Source organism: Peromyscus leucopus, chromosome 23, assembly GCF_004664715.2.
Source record: "Peromyscus leucopus breed LL Stock chromosome 23, UCI_PerLeu_2.1, whole genome shotgun sequence".
Taxonomy (NCBI): domain Eukaryota; kingdom Metazoa; phylum Chordata; class Mammalia; order Rodentia; family Cricetidae; genus Peromyscus; species Peromyscus leucopus.
In genome coordinates, this window is record NC_051082.1 from 40,401,330 (window position 1) to 40,417,164 (window position 15,835).

Sequence of the window (15,835 nt, forward strand, 5' to 3'; positions counted from 1 at the left end):
ATTTCCCTCTTCCCACGGCAGTCTCACAACTACCCCTGACAGCCTCGTGCCAATCCCCCTGTGTCTCGGAAAAGGAGAGCTGACATTTGTGTTGGCCTCAAACACTTCTTCCCAGGGACAGGCTGAGCCCTCTCTTCGGGCCCCTGGGTCCCTGCAGGTGGCCCAGAAAGAGGTAGCTAGAGTGTCCTAGTGGAACTAGCAGCTTAGTCCCAGCATTGTCCTTTGGCTGAGAAGGTGCTCGGCATGTTGGCATGGCTCCTCTCCTGGGCCTCAACATCATCCTTTCCTGCCCAGCGCCTGTCAGTGTGGAGCCCATGTGACGGGAATATGTGGTCACGGCCCTCAGGCTTGACAGGGTACTGGGAACGAGGCAAAGCACGCAGCCACACACTCTCCAGCCGTGACAAAGACAAACACCACTGTGCTCACTGACGTGGGAGGAGCTGTCGGATGTGAGGCTTAAGCAAAGACCCAGAGGATTTACTGTTTACCAGAGCATGTGAGGAGAGCTGGCCCCATCTCCACAGAGCCATGGTTCAGGGAAGAAGGCTGTCACAGAGCCAGTGTTGATGCCCACATGCAGAGACATGGAGACGGAAGGTGGTGGATGTCCTGGTCTGCTGGCCCGTGGGCAGCTCACCACCGTGGGCTGGTGCAGGATGCCCCTGTGCTGGCGGCATGAGAAGACAGAGCTGGCTGTGGGAAATCTCAGAGAGTGGAGGGGGGGGAGGGGACATGCTTGGTGACTTTCTTAGTGGGCAACATGCTTGTGTTCTATGATCCAGAACCTCCAGACTTACTGTGTAATGAAGATAGAGAGGTCAGTGTTAACTTCTCCCTAAGATCTCAGAATCATTGCCCAGATGCTGCAAGAGTCAGCTCAGTGATATGGTCCTGGACTCCTTCTGATGCACTGTGGAGTTCCACACAGGCATTTTGAAGAAGCTATCTGAAGCATCCTGCAAGCCCAACAGTGAGGTCCCTGCCCAGGGAGGCTCTGCAGTGGGGGCCAGGAGATGGAGCTGCCTGTGAATTGTGTGTGTGTGGGGGGACTGAGTCAGCACATACCTGTTCCATGCTTCCGACCTGCCTTGCCCATCCCAGCCAGCCTGATAGAGAGGCTCCCAGTCTCTTGATTTCCGAAGTTTGTCCACCTGTCACAGCCTTCTGGCTCCTTGGAGAAACTGCTCTGGGGGTTGGGGGGAACAGATGTTTTGTCTGCTTTCTGGAGAAGTCGGTGATCTGATCTGGGTGTGTGTTCCCACAGGTGTGCACCCATGTGGTCCGGGTACATTTGTGGACTGAGTTCTGTGGTATTCCCAAATGTGTGCACCCATGTGGTCTGGGTACATTTGTGGACTCGGTTCTGTGGCATTCCCAAATGTGTATGCTCCTGTGGTTGGGATTTTTTTTTTTTTTTTTTTTTTTTTTTTTGTCAGTTGGGTTTATCCCATGGCTGTTGTGGGCTGTGCTGTGTCACCAGAGCTGGTGTGAACTTGGTGGCTGTTTGGGCTTCGTTTCAGGCTTGGGACTTAGGTGGCAGTGAGGATTGCTGGTGACGGAGCTGATGCAGTGTGGCCTCTGCTGAGCTCTCCTGGTGCCCGGAACAGATCTTGTGAGGCTTGTGCCTGCTGTCCCATGTGGGCGTCCTTGATGTTCCCCCCAGGTGCTCCCAGGTCAGGAAATTTCCACTCCTCTCTGAAGATGGAAAGCTGATGGCTTTCTGGTTCAAACTGGCCTTACTCTGACCCATGCTGCACTGCTGGCCTCACTCTGAGTGAGCGAGAAGGTGGCTATTGATTACCTAACACTGACTGATTATCTATACCAGCTGTCCCTCCGAGATAGGATCGATACCCATTGCCTTCCTAACCCTGGGATACAGGAGTTTGACTTGCTAGCTAGCCGGCATGATGAAACTATTCATTAGGCTGCTCCGGTGAGGCACCAAGGGCATTGTCACATGATTTCATGGGCATGGTATAATGACTCCTGCTGGTGCCTGCCTCCTAAGAGCCTGTCTGTCTGTCTTGGACTTCAGGCTGGCTTACCTGTGGTGGGGGAGTGCTCACTCTTCACCGTCCCTGTGAAAGCTGCTGGTAGGCCTGTCTCGAGAACTGCTCACATCTTTCTGACCATGCCTCTGTGTACCTCCAGCTCACCCCCCCCCACGCCCCGAGGGGAGCATGTGGGTCCTGTCATCTGCATGGTCCTGGAACTGGCTGTGGCACTCTGCCTTGGCATCCCCTCCAAGGGCCTCTTTGCCTGCTTCCCGGTTCAGTTTATGGTGCTTGACATGCGCAGTTTTGTCTCGAGACCTTTATTAAGCATCTCTAGTCTAAGGAGTTAATTGTTACTGATAGCTAAGAGTATAATTACCTTGGTAAAATATCAGGACTATTTTAAGCAATTGAAAATTGGCTTCTGGCACTTGGTGAACACAAACCATTTTCCTATTTGAGACACGCTATTTCCAGTGTGCACTAATATTCTACACCATAGTTGCAGAATCATATTTATAGAATGTAAGCAAAATTTTATATTTTTAGTGAAAGAAAGCCTTCTTTTCCTGTTTGGTCCCCCAAATCCCCAGGGGAGCAGTCACTAGAAAGGTGTGGCTTGCTGGGCCTTTGGTGACCGGTCCTGTCATTGTTACATGGTAGCTGAAGAGGATATTTAGTTGTCATGGTGGTGTCCTGTCTTAGGACACCTCAAATTGTTTTAGTAGGCCTAGACGTGTGTGTGTGTGTGTGTGTGTGTGTGTGTGTGTGTGTGTGTGTGTGTGTGTGTACACATATACATGTGTGTGGAAATCAGAAGACAACTTGTAGGAATTGGTTCTCTCTTCCCATGTAGGATCAACACAGATTGTCAGGCTTGGCAGTGGAGTGCCTTCACCCTGGGAGCCCTTGTCTTTCGAGACAGAGGCTATCATTTGCCTGGAACTTACCAAATAGGCTTGACTTGGTGGCGAGTCCCAGGGAGCCTCTTGTCTCAGCCTCCCCAGCTCAGCCTCCCCAACATGAACCATTGCATCCGGCTTTTTATATGGATTCTTGGGTTCTGACTCAGGTCTTCATGCTTGCAAGGCAGACAGTTTCCCAATCCAGCCGTTTCCACAGCCCTGGACGGGGCACTCTGAATGGGGAATGTCTCCTGCTTGCTCTGCCCGCATAGCAGTTGAGCATGTTCTTGGAGGAAGTTCTTGGGAGGTGAGGGCTTGTCTGTCCTTCGTGCTTGCTGGGAGGCTGAGCTGTTCCCTCCTGTGAAATGTCCTCTGAGGCAGGACTCTCCACAGACCTCAGGTGCCCACTGTCTCTGCTGTGGCAGGATCGTGAGCACGCTGGCACTGTGCCACGAAGTACCACCCATAGCAGTGGGGCTAACATGGCATCAGTCCCCAGATGCCAGTAGCCAGCTTGTCCACAGTGCCTGCCACATTTTAGTGTTCCTGGGAGCTACCAGCAGATAGGAGGGATTCTGGTCAACCCTGAGGCCTGGTGAGGTCCCTCCATTCCTACCCTGCAGTATGATTTACAGACTGCTCCTGTGGAGGGGTGGAGACCACAGGCAGTTGTGGGTTCCGTGGCCCTGAGAGGACTTTGGGCAGGAAATGGGCACCATGTCCAAGGGTGTGGTGCTAAGGCAGAGGCTCATGCAGCCCTTCTTGCCGAGTATTTGGTTTGGAACAACTTGAGTTTCTCCCTGCTGAAATATTGTCACGAGGTCAGAGGCCACACTCATTCCTGTTTATTATACATGTACCCAGCATTGCCAATTTTCTATTGGAGACCTCCCTAGCAGGCGCAGCACTGGGCAGGGCATGTGTCTAGATGAGCCCCAATGCCAGTGGGGGCTCCCTGGGTCACCAGACCCCCTCCTACTCACCTGCACAGATGGTGAATCGGGGACTCCAGCGTCCCCTCTGCCCTGTCCTCACACCCTTTCCATCATGGCACATGCTTGTGAAGGACGTTCTAGAGGCAGAGTGACTGTGAACTAGCTGGGGGGTTCCCGGGGAGGAAACACAGCAAGAGCTCTGTGAGGAGCAGCTTCCCCGCTAGGCAGTGTGGGGAAATAGCAGGGCTCTGTAGGTGACTGTGTGTGCTCAGGGTGTGTGTATTCCTTGTTCAGTTTCCCATGTGTGCTTGACTGCTGCACAGTGTCTGCGGCTTCTTTGCTTCTGTCTCAGCATTATGCTTTGGAGGTCTGTCCTCACTGAGAGAGCTCACTCACTGGCCACTTGTGTGGTCGTGGCGCACTTTGGCCTTCCCCAGTGTGGCTGGTGCGGTGCGGTATTTTGGAACATGGCACCAGGCACTTGCGGCCATTGTGCCCTTGCTCTGCCGTGTGTTTTTCTCCTCTCCAGCAAGTTTTGTGCTGAAGGCTGCACATGAACATAGCAGTGCAAGAAAGACTGAGGCAGGCTGCTGCTACCTGCCCCCAGCAACCTTGTGCCCCCCTTACTCCCAGGGGACCCACCCCCTCCTGACTTTGAGCATGCCCAGCTGTGGACTGACATTAATGGAGTCACAGGGCCCCTGTTTTTCCTGTCTGGTTTCTGTTATCCTCAGTGAGATTTGTGTTGCTCTTGTGTGGAGCTGAAGTTGCTAGATTTTTCCATTGCATGTCAGTGTTCTACCATGTGGATGAATTGCTGCTTTTGTGCATATACTCGAACACAGGGAGTGCTGTGACTGACAGCTCTTGCCTGCGTGACCATGGGCGTCCTTGGGTTGGCAGACCACCTGCCACCCGAGGACCAGGTGAGGGTGCAGCGTGCATGCTGCCAGGAACACGGGGCCGTCCCCATCCTCTAGATTCACACCAACACTCCAGTTCTTTGGCCTCTCAACTTTCCCTCGGGAGAAGGGATTCTGGGCATGACCCCTGGCGGGGAGATAGGACCCTCTTCACCTGTGGCATGCCTGTCCACTCTTGTCACTGCCGCTGTGTCTGCAGGTGAACAGGCGTTTTTCATTTTAATTGCAGTCCAGGGTATCGATTTTCTCTTTCTGCCGGCACTCTGGGCGTCTTGATTAAGTATCTCTGCCGACTGAAGTCAGGCCGATATTAAAGGGATCTCACAGCTTCCTCCAAGCAGTCTATGGTTTTACCTTTCATGCTCGCATCTGACAGGCGTCTGGAATTGGGTTCGGAGTGTGATATGAAGCAGGTGCCCAGGCTTGTTCTGTCCTCCGTGAGCTGCTGTTGGATGGCTCTGCTCACGGATGGAGCATCTTTGGCCGGTCCATAGTGAGCTGCTGTGGAATCTGCAGTGGCACCCAGTCTGAACTTCTACTGTAAAGATAAGGGTTGCTATCTGCCCACGAAGTCTTCCAAATCAGTTGTTTATGATTCCTTAGCTGCAATGGTCCAGGCTGGGGAGCCTGGCTACCTGCTCTGGATTAGCGTGAGCCACAGAGTGAGTTCAAGGCCATTCTGAGCAAACTAGCAAGACCCCACTGCAAAATAAAACATGAATAATTGCTGGGGGAGAGAGTTGGGGAAATGGCTAAAGAGGTAAAGGGCAAGGATTTGAGTGTGACCCTCAAGACCCACGTAAGAAGCTGGGTAAGTGGGCTGACGAGGGGACCCGGTGGGGAAAGATGCTTGCTCTCAAGCCTGATGACCTCAGTCCCTGGAACGCACAAAAAGGTAAAGATGAGAACTGACCAGACAAAGTTGTCATCTGACTGACAGAGGTATATCATGGAGGCCCTCCCCCCAATAAATAAATAAATTTGAAGAAGGAGGGAGGGAGAGAAGGAAGGAGGGAGGGAGGGAGAGGAAGGAAGGAAGGAAGGAAGGAAGGAAAGGAAGGAAGGAAGGAAGGAAGGAAGGAAGGAAGGAAGGAAGGAAGGAAGGAAGGAAGGAAGGAAGGAAGGAAGGAAGGAGAAAGAAAGAGGGGCGGGAGAGAAGGTTCAGTCATTAAGAGCTCTTGCTATTTTCCAGAGGACTCAGGTTTAGGTCTAGCAGCCTCGCTGGGATACTGGAACTGCCTGTAATTCTAGCTCCAGGGGGCCTATCATTCTTTTCTGACCTCTGGGGATGCACGCACGCACACACATACACACACAAGTAAATAAATAAATAAAATAAAAATAAATCTTAAAAATTTTGTTTTGTACTTTTCATACACGGGCACCCCCCTCACACACACACACACACACACACACACACACACACACACACACACAAATTGCTCAAGCAGAATGCTTGCCTGACATGCATAAGGCCCTGGCTTCTGTCCCCGGGACAGATGAATAAATAAAACATGTGCTCCTACAGATCTTTAGGTCCCTACACCTCCCTGTGTGCAGCTGGTTACCTCCCACAAAATACTGCTGGGGTACAATTCAGACTGCAATGAGCTCATGAATCATTTTGGGGAGAAATCGTATCTTAGTGTTGTTAAGTGGCATTAACCATCCCTCATTTACTGAGATGGTCTTTAATTTTTCACAGCAAGTTTTATAGATTTTACACTAAAAATCTGACACGGGATTGGATTTTCCTCCCTGACTATTTTCTACTCACGCTGTGTGCTCTTTTTGAAAGACTTATTTTTAGTTATGTTTGTTGGGGGGGGGGGGCGTGCACATGTGAATGGGAGTATCTGAGGGCCAGAGGTGGCAGATCTCCCAGAGCTGGAGTTGCAGGCAGTTGAGCCTCTTGACATGGGTGCTGGGAGGTCAGCTTGGGTCCTCCCAAGAACAGGAAGTGCTCTTAACTCCCAGCCATCTCTTTGCCCTGTCTGGTGGGTTTTAATGGTGTCTGATGAGACTCGGATTTTATTTTCTCTTCTGTCTCGACTCTGCTTACCCTCAGTGCAGCCCGGGGACGAGCGAGCATGGTGGAGGAGGAAGTGCCTGCGCACCGCACATGCTCTGGGGTTCTTGGTTGCTGGTTGAGGATAGAAGATGTCCCGTATGCCCGTGGCCCAGCTTCTCCTGCAGCACCCCTGAAGTGGTTGTGCTGCAGGGTGAGCATGGGTGGCTGACTGTGCCATCCTGTCCCCGTCTGCGCTTGCCCTGCCCCATGACCTTCAGGATGTAGAGCTCTCTGGCCGTGCCTGTAATCCTGGTTCCCATCCCGGCTGAGTCTGACGCTCAAAGCATCTCGTCAGAGCAGAATCATGTTGATTGTTTGACTTTTCTCAACTGACCTGTATCACATTTGAGCAGTCTTAGCATTATTGTTGTTATTGTTATTATTATTAATTGTGTGGCACAAGTATGGCATGCTGCACCTATGGAGGCCAGAGGACAACCTTGTGAGTTCTCTCTTTCCACCTTTACTGGGTTCTGAGGGTTTCACTCAGATCGATTAAGCCACCTCGCCAGCCCCAGTTTTAGGTTGAGATAGGAGCAGCAAGCCAAGCCTTGCTGGTCCTTCCCCCTTGCCTTTGTCTGCATGGCCTCCCACATGCTGACTCTTGGGTCTGTGTCCTGTGCACTGCTGTGGAGACACCTTGCACTGTGAGGGTCACTACAGGCATGTCATCTGTGAGGCTAGGTGGGTGTAGGATTTCCACACTACAGGTGGCCTAGAGAGCTTTCTCCACCCTGAACGCTTCTGTGCCTATCTGATCATCTCTGCCTCCTGCTGCTGCTTTGGATGTCCAGCAGCCCTGCCCTCCGCTGTCTCCCAGGCTGTGCCTTCCTGTGTGTCCTGTTGGATAGCATACAGTCCTGTTAGACTGCTTGTAACACGAATTGCTAAAGATCTTACTAATAGAAAACCTGGAGCCAGATATTGGGGTGAAAGCTGAAAGATCAGAGAAACAGAACAAGCCACCACCAGCCTCACCTCTCCAGCTCCTCAGCCAATCCCGTTTCCATGAATCCTCACACTGAAAGCCTCTGAGTCCTCACCCCTGAGGGTTTCAGTTGAACTGCTGCTTAGTTCCTATCTCCTCACGCCTTATATACCGTTCTCCACCCAGCCATGTCATTTCTGGGATTAAAGGCCCGTGTGCTTCCCAAGCAAAGGCATTAGATCTCCAGCATTGGGATTAAAGGGGTATGCCACCACACCTGATTCTGTTCCCAGTGTGGCCTTGAACTCACAGAGATCCAGGCGGGTCTCTGCCTCCCAAGTGATAGGATTAAGGGTGTGTGCCACCACTGTCTGGCCCCTATGTCTAGTCTAGTGGCTGACTCTGTTCTCTGATTCCCCAGATGAGTTTATTAGGGTACACAATATATCACCACAACTGGTAATACATCTTTGTGATTCCTCTAGGTTTTTCATAGCTCGATCACTCATCTTTTTTACATCACTGATTCTTGCCCCTCTGCCCAGGTGGACCCCTGCCTGGATGTTGGGCTCTGTGTGGACATGAGTTGTGAGTACCCAGCAGTCTTTGCTGGGTTGAACACTTCTTGTGCACGTGGAGGTCATAGGACAGCCTCTGCATCTTCTTCAATCGCTCTTCACCCTGATTTTAGAGACAGGGTCTCTCGTTACCCTGGAGCTTCTTAAGTAGGCCAGGCTGGCTGGCCACTGAGCCCCAGGGATCCTCCTGCCTCCACCTCCGTGGCAGTGCGGATACAGGTGCGTGACCACACCCAGCTTGAATGGGCAGCAGGTGCTTTACTGACTGGTCTGTCTCCTCAGCCCCCAGATCGGTGTCTTTCACTTAGGAATGTGACTTCAAATTCCTCCACATTTTTCTTGACTGGATCGCTCAGTTTAAAAGCCATTGCTTACTATTTGCAGAGCATAGTGGACTGCAGTTTACCCAGCATTCATTTGCTGGTACATTTCCGTTGCCTCTGGGTTCTAGCGGATTTGAATGCAGTGGGTTTCATGGCAACGTGCTGGTGTGGTGGCACTGCCCAGCTCTGGGTGCTTCTGCTGCCAGACCCTTCTGCGTGCAGCCCCCCTTACCCCATGGTGGTCTCCACATACGGACTTTCCTGTCCTCTTGTGAGATCCTCTCGAGGCTGGGACTAATGAAGAAACTGAGGCACAAAGACCGGTGATGTGGGTAGAAATTCAGAGCAGTTCTACTCTGGTTGCCTGGTGTCATTACCTTAAGGACAGATGCATGACTGAATTTCTTCTGTTTTGTTTGTGTCCCCCCCCCATGTGTGTGTGTGTGTGTGTGGTGTGTGTGTGTGTGTGTGAGAGAGAGAGAGAGAGACAGACAGACAGACAGACAGACAGACAGACAGAGTGTGCAAGGATGAATGCCCTCAGGCCAAAGGAGGACATCAGCCCCCCAACACCCATTATCCTTATTTCCTTGAGACATAATCCCACTGAGCCCAGAGCTTGCTGTTTTTTGGGGGTGTGTGTGAGAGAGGACTCAATTTGCTAGACAGCAGTTCTCTGTGATCTTTCTGTCTATCCCCCCTCAACTCTGGGGCTACAGGCATGTGTAGCTATGCCCCACTTTATGTGGGTATAGAGATTCGAACTCAGGTCTCCGTGTTCCACAAGCAAATACTCTTCAGCCCTGAGCCATCCCCTCCGCTCTGTTGCTTACTCACTCATGTGGCACCTCTGACCACTCTGAGACCTCCACGGAGCCTGTCTCTGGTCTCCTTGTGGCCTTGCAGTGAATGGCAGTCCCCCGTCTCCAAGTTAAGTGTCAGTGTTAGGTGGAGGCTTATGGGTGCTGGGGTTGTGCTGTTTGCTTAGCCGTCTTCCAGCCAGTGGTGGCTCTCCTGTGGACCTGGCTTGGAACTCCATCCTCGGGCTCTTCGCCACTGACCCCATCTTCATCCTCTTCTCAATGTCCCTGGGATGTGGGACTCCAGCCACAAAGAGGAACTCTTCCTGCCCGCTGCCTTCTCTGTGTGGATGATTCTGGATCACAGGGAAGCTGTTGTTGTTTGTGAAATGGTGTTCCCCATCACTCTGCAGCCTCCCAAGTCTGCTGCAGAGTGATCCTCTGGCTGCGGCACAGGCTGTGGGATGGGTGCCACGGCTCTCTTTTTAGCTCAGCCAGTTGAGGCTTAAGTGCGGCTCAGAGGCTTAGTTGAGGTTGCTCGGCAGGAACGGATGCTCTCTTCTCTTCTTTTCTTCTCATTGTGTCCCCTGCACAGTCTCAAGCCAGAATCTGTGTGGCATGCTCTGCTCAGTGGTGTTTGCTTCTCTACCCTGGTGGCGAGGGAGTCCCTCGTGTAGTACTGAGGCTTGAACCATGGGCCTCAAGCGTGATTGACAAGACCCTACCTCTGAGCAGCATCCCTAGCCCTTTGTACAAACTTACTAAGTCACTCAGGCTGGCCTTCAGCTCAGGATCCTCCTGTCTCTTGAGTAGCTGGGACAGCAGGCCTATCTACTCCGGCATGTCTGGGAATCCTTTCTTGTGACCACTCTTGAGACTGGAGTCTTCTGCTTAGGCCTCGGCCTGTAGGAGGGTTTGGCCTGGCTGAGCAGGCGTTTAGTTCTTGAAGGCCTTAGGACCCTTTTGAGGCTGCAGCAGCTACCCATGTTGCAGCTCTGACCTCTCTTCTCCTTGGGAAGCTGCAGGGTCCTCCCTGGTGCCCTGGGCAGGCTGACCTGGCACAGGTGTGCAGAACTTGACTCTGTGTGAGTCGGAGTGGACAAAGGGGCAGGCCTTTTCTGGGGTGTGGCTCCTGGTGTGCCCCTATTCTCTCTGTCCCTGGTACTTAACCTGTCTCCTGCTTGTCTCAAAGGGGAAAGAGACTCACCATGGCTCTGGGCCTTTCAGGTTTGTTCACACTGATCACTCTGGCACAACTTGAATTGGATTCTCTCTCTCTCTCTCTCTCTCTCTGAGTGTGTGTGTGTGTGTGTGTGTGTGTGTGTGTGTGTGTGTGTGTGTGTTGGTGTGTGTGAGAGAGAGAGAGAGAAAGAGGGAGGGAGGGAGGAAGGGAGAGAGAGAGAGAGAGAGAGAGAGAGAGAGAGAGGAGGTCAGAGGTTGACATTGACATGGATGTCTTCCTTCATCACTCTACACTTTATTTGCCGAGTTGGGGTCTCTTGCTGAACGCAGACTTTGCCCATTCAGCTAGTCCAGCTAGCCAATTGCTCCAGGGATCTGTCGCTACCTCCTGACTGCTGGGTTGCCATGCCCACCTACCTGGCTTTTCACATGGGTGCTGAGGGTCTGAACTCTGTTCCTCATTGCTGAGCTGTCTCCTCAGCACTTCATCTGATGACTTCAAAAGATGGAAATGTGCCTGGTGGAGGTGGCACACACCTTTAACCCTGGCACTTAGGAGGCAGAGGCAGGTGAATCTCTGAGTTTGAGGCTAGCCTGGTCTACAGAGTGAGTTCCAGGACAGCCAGGACTACACAGAGAAACCCTGTCTCAAAAAAAAAAAAACCTAAAAAACAACAAGAAAAACAAAATGAAAACAAAAAAAAGCTGAAAAAAAAAAGTTGGAACCGTGAGAACTAGTGTTGGAGATGTGTGCACACACACTTGCAGATGCGTGCACACGCACACCGACACACCTGAGTGCCTCTTTATGTGAAGAAAGACTGGGGTGCCGGTAGAGTCAGTGCCCGTGAGGACCCTGCTCCGGGTTCCTGCATGCTCTCCTTTGCAGCTTTGCTTGGAGCTTGGTGGTGTAGCTGCTCCTAGGGTGTGCCAGTAGAGAGCCTTAGAAAGCATGCATGCATCATGGGCTGAGATGAGCAGAGTGCTCCCACCATCGGGGAGGGGCCTGTATCCTGCAGAGCTGGGAAGTCTCCTCCATGCAGGGGAGGGCCAGTGTCCTAGAACCAGCTCCAAGGGTGTGTCTGAACCCCACTTCTCTGCTCAAGGTTTCTTGTGTGTCCAGCTGGCTCTGAGTAGGAATATGGTGGCCATTGCTTTCCATCTGCGCACCCCTGGTCTGGATGTCCTGCCCCCTCCCTCATCAGAGGATATATGTTCCTTGTGGTCACTTGTTCCTCCTCCTGTGGCTTTCTGCCTGCTGTAAGCAGATGCTGGGTGAGATGTGGCTGTCGTGTCTCATCCCTGCCCCCTGGGCCCCTTTCACCTTCATGGCAGCTCTGCCTCCACACACATGGGTGGGTAACAGGATGCCCCATGTTTCTTTCTTTCTTTTTAAAAAGACTTATTTACTCTAAGATTGCATGTGTATGGAATTTTTGCCTTCATGCATGTATGTACATGATGTGTGTGCACTGCTTACAGAGGCCAGAGAACAGTGTCAGATCTCCTGGAACTGGAGTTATAGACAGTTGTGAGCCACCATGTGGTGGTGGGAATTGAACCTGGGCCCTCTGGAAGAGCAGCCAGTGCTCTTAGCTGCCAAACTGTCTAGCCCCCGTGCCAGGGTGTCTGCAGTCCTCACTTCCAGCTCTGAGCCACACTGCAGGGAGCGGGGCACAATGGGATGGTCTCCGCTGGGGAACTGCTCTGTGCAGCATGATGGCCCTCTTCTCACAGCCAGCAGGGGCTAGTCTGAGCTATGCCGTGCATGCTCAGGTGTTTGTCAGTCGCCTGCTTCTGCCTTTCTGGGTCCCACTTCTGGTCTTTTTTCTTTTTTTCTTTTTTTTTTTTTTCTTTTTTTTTGAGATAGTCTCATATGACCCAGGCTGGTCTCAAACTTGACCTTGAACTTTTCCTGCTGCTACCTCTCCAGTGCTGAGATTACAAGAATGTGCCACTTTGTCCAATTGAACCCTGGACGTCATGGATGCCAGGCAAGCCCTCTGCTGAGCTGTATTTCCTGCCCTTTTGGGTCCCATTTTTGTCAGTCAGGAAAGAACACACTCATTTGGTCTGGGAAGGTGACATTTGCAAAGTCACTTGAAAGCCATCCTTGGCACAGAACTTTTGCATTGTCCCACCAAGAACTGGGTTGTGACAGAAAAAAAAAAAGTTTTCAGGGAGAAAAGCAATTTTAGGAAATAAAATGAGATCAAAACAAAATGCCTTTGTTCCTCCCCAAGTTGCAGATGGTTATTAAGATAGGGCTCCTGGGTGTTTGGGCAGGAGGGGTTTGCCTCCAGCCACTGCAGCTGATCCATGAAAGCAAGGGGACCTTCATGCAGCCCATTCCCTGCCTCTCCAGGACCCGGAGCTGCCCAGGGAAGATGGTCTTTTCCTGGTCACCCCTTTGCTTTTCCTGGTCACCCCTTGGGACCTTTACCTGTGCTTCCTTCCTCCCCTGGCACTGCCATCATCCTGCCAGTGCTGGCCCACCCGCTTCCCTCTTCCCTTGTTTTCGACTCTCTATCCTTCACCTTTCCTATCCAGGCCCTTTGGCACAGCTGTTTACAGCCAGTCAAAATCTGTCAAGTGTTGGGCTCCTTCATCTGATGGGTGAAGAAGCTGAGGGCACAGGGAAGGCACCTGCACAAGGTCATGTGACCCGGGAGAGCTCTGCCCTGGCAATGAGAATGGCAAGCCAAGCCTCACGGCCTTGCTTCTGCCATGGCCTGCATACATGGCAGAGCATAAAGATGCCCCCAGCCCCAAGGATAGGTGGCCCTATGCCTGCCCTCCACAGGATTTCAGGGACATCTGGAGACACTGGAACCAGGCAGCAGCTACAGATGCTTTCATTTTGGGTGGCATGGCTTAAAATTAGCTACCTGGAAGGTGGTAGCAGTTGTCTTTTCAGTTTCCCAACAGTGGAAGAAGTGGAGCTATCAGTGATGGGACAGAGAGGTGGAGAACATGGAAGCCTGTCCCTGCCATCATCCATCCTTCTCCATGGTTAGCTGGTACATTTTGGGTGATGGTGATAGCCATGGAGGACCTGCTGTGGCTCCTGGTCTTGGCAGATGATGTCTGAAGGTGTTGAGCCTGTGTGGTTAGTGTCTGCCTCCCATATGCTTCTCCCTGCCCCCCAATTCTACCCTGCCACTGTTTGGTTCGTCCCTTCCCAAAGGGCATCCTCTAGGACACTGGTCCTTTCACTCCTCTTCAGAAAGGCACCTCCAGAGGATTGGTGTATGCAGTGGGAGGCCACGCCACCCTGCTGGCTCTGTCATTGTTTCTGAAACACCCTCAGGCCCCACAGGATGGGGGCTGGGGCATAAGGGACAGCAGGGATGGCAGGGTGATTCTGGCAGGTGCAGGGCAGAGCCTGTTTCTGGAGGGGAATGTTAGTAAGATGCTTGTGGGTTTGTTTTCTACTAACCTTGACTTTCTAAAATACTGCATTCACGCGCCATTGATCTTGATCTTCAGAACTGTTGTGAGCATCCTCAAAAACCAAGCCTGGCGTGTGCACCCCACTGCCCTGCATCATCCTGGTCCAGGGTACCCTTTCATTTCTGGGTATCCACATCATCAGAGCTCAGTTGGGGTTTACAATGCCAGTGCTACCACATGCGGTGGTACACCCCTTTAATCCCAATGCTTGGGAAACAGAAGCAGGCAGATCTCTATGAGTTCAAGGCCAGCCTGGGCTGCACAGTGAGATGCTGTTTCAAATTTCAAACAGCACCTAAAACCAGTACCTTAGCTGGGATTAGGTGTGGAGTCCCAACCAAAGGCAACACACTAATGGGAGGGGAGGAGCCGGCCTGGCTAGGCGCCCAGGGAGGCCTTAGGCCTGGGTCTGGTCTTCTCCACTCACACAGGAGGCCTATGGCTTAGCTTTGGGGAGGACATGTGGCCTCGCATGTCCAGGGGGGTCAACAAGGCACCTGAGTGCCACCAGAGGCCCAGCTTGTCCCTGACATTTCAGTTCATACCGTGGAACCCTCCTTGCCTGCCGTGAAGACCTTGTCCAACTTTTCACACAATTTCGAAGAAATCCAAATCTTTGAATAACCTTGGTCCTGAAAGGACAGGCGCTGGCTGCAGGTGAAAATTGATGGTAGTGCTCAAAGGCATGGTTCCCTGCCAAGACAGCCTCTCGAGTGCAGCTTCCAAAAATAGCCTCCACAACAGTGGCGCTGGAACTGGTCCCTGCTCCGCCCGGAACCTGCTCCAAAGATGTTGAGCATGCGGCGGCCTCCCCTGCTGCCCGGCCTTCATATCTGCCCTTGGCCTGCTGCTGGCCAGGTCAGCCCTGGGGCTGCTACTGTACATTTCCTCACATGACCATCTTCCAGGGATCCTGTGAAGTCCCCAAAGCTAGGGTGTAGACGTGGTCCCTGGCCACAGGTCAGAAGGTATGGCAGGCTCTTTACTTTGGGAGGATAAAGAGCTCTCAGGCTTGCTCCCTAGAGCCTTCTGCACCTCTGGTTGTTATGGTTGCCTTTTTCTTTTTCTTTTTCCTTTTCTTAGTTTGAGACAGGGTCTCAATGTATTTTTCTATGTAGTCCTGCCTGGCCTGGAACTTGCTAGTTAGACCAGATTGGCCTCCAACTCAAAAGATTATCTGCCTGCCTCTGCCTCCCCTGGGTGCTAGGATTAAAGGCGTGCATCACCATGCTCAGCTTTTTTTGGAAACAGTTTTTAGTGTGTATGTTTGAGGTGTGTGTGTGTGTGTGTGTGTTCTTGTCTGTGTTATATGCTCATGCTTATGTGTGTAGAGGCCAGAGGGTTGCACTGGGTGTCTTCCTTCTGAATCATGCTATGCCATATTCTTTGAGAAGTTGGTTCTCACTGGCCTGGGGGTGGGGCGGGGAGTGATGGGCTCTAGGGAATCCTCCTCTTCCTCCTCAGTACTGCATGGCTGTGCCCTGCTCAGCTCTTATATGTGGGGATCTGAACGCAGGTAGGTCCTCATGCTTATGTGGCTAGCTGTTGACCAGCTGAGTCGCCCCCTCAGGGAGGTGTTCGCTTCACTCTTCTGGAGTTCTGTTACCTGAGAGGCTCAGCCACATGCTTCCTTCCATCAAACCAAGTTACTTCCAATAACTCTTACTAATGTAATAATCGTGGGGGGGGGGAATCACATTGAAAACGTGACTAGAATTTGCACAGTCTTGTTTTTGT

At 52.0% G+C, this 15,835-nt stretch overlaps 1 protein-coding gene across 1 annotated transcript in view; it reads left to right on the forward strand.

Moving 5' to 3' along the window:
- Positions 1-15,835, forward strand: part of Mad1l1 (mitotic arrest deficient 1 like 1) — a 326,242-nt gene that overhangs the window by 142,750 nt on the left and 167,657 nt on the right.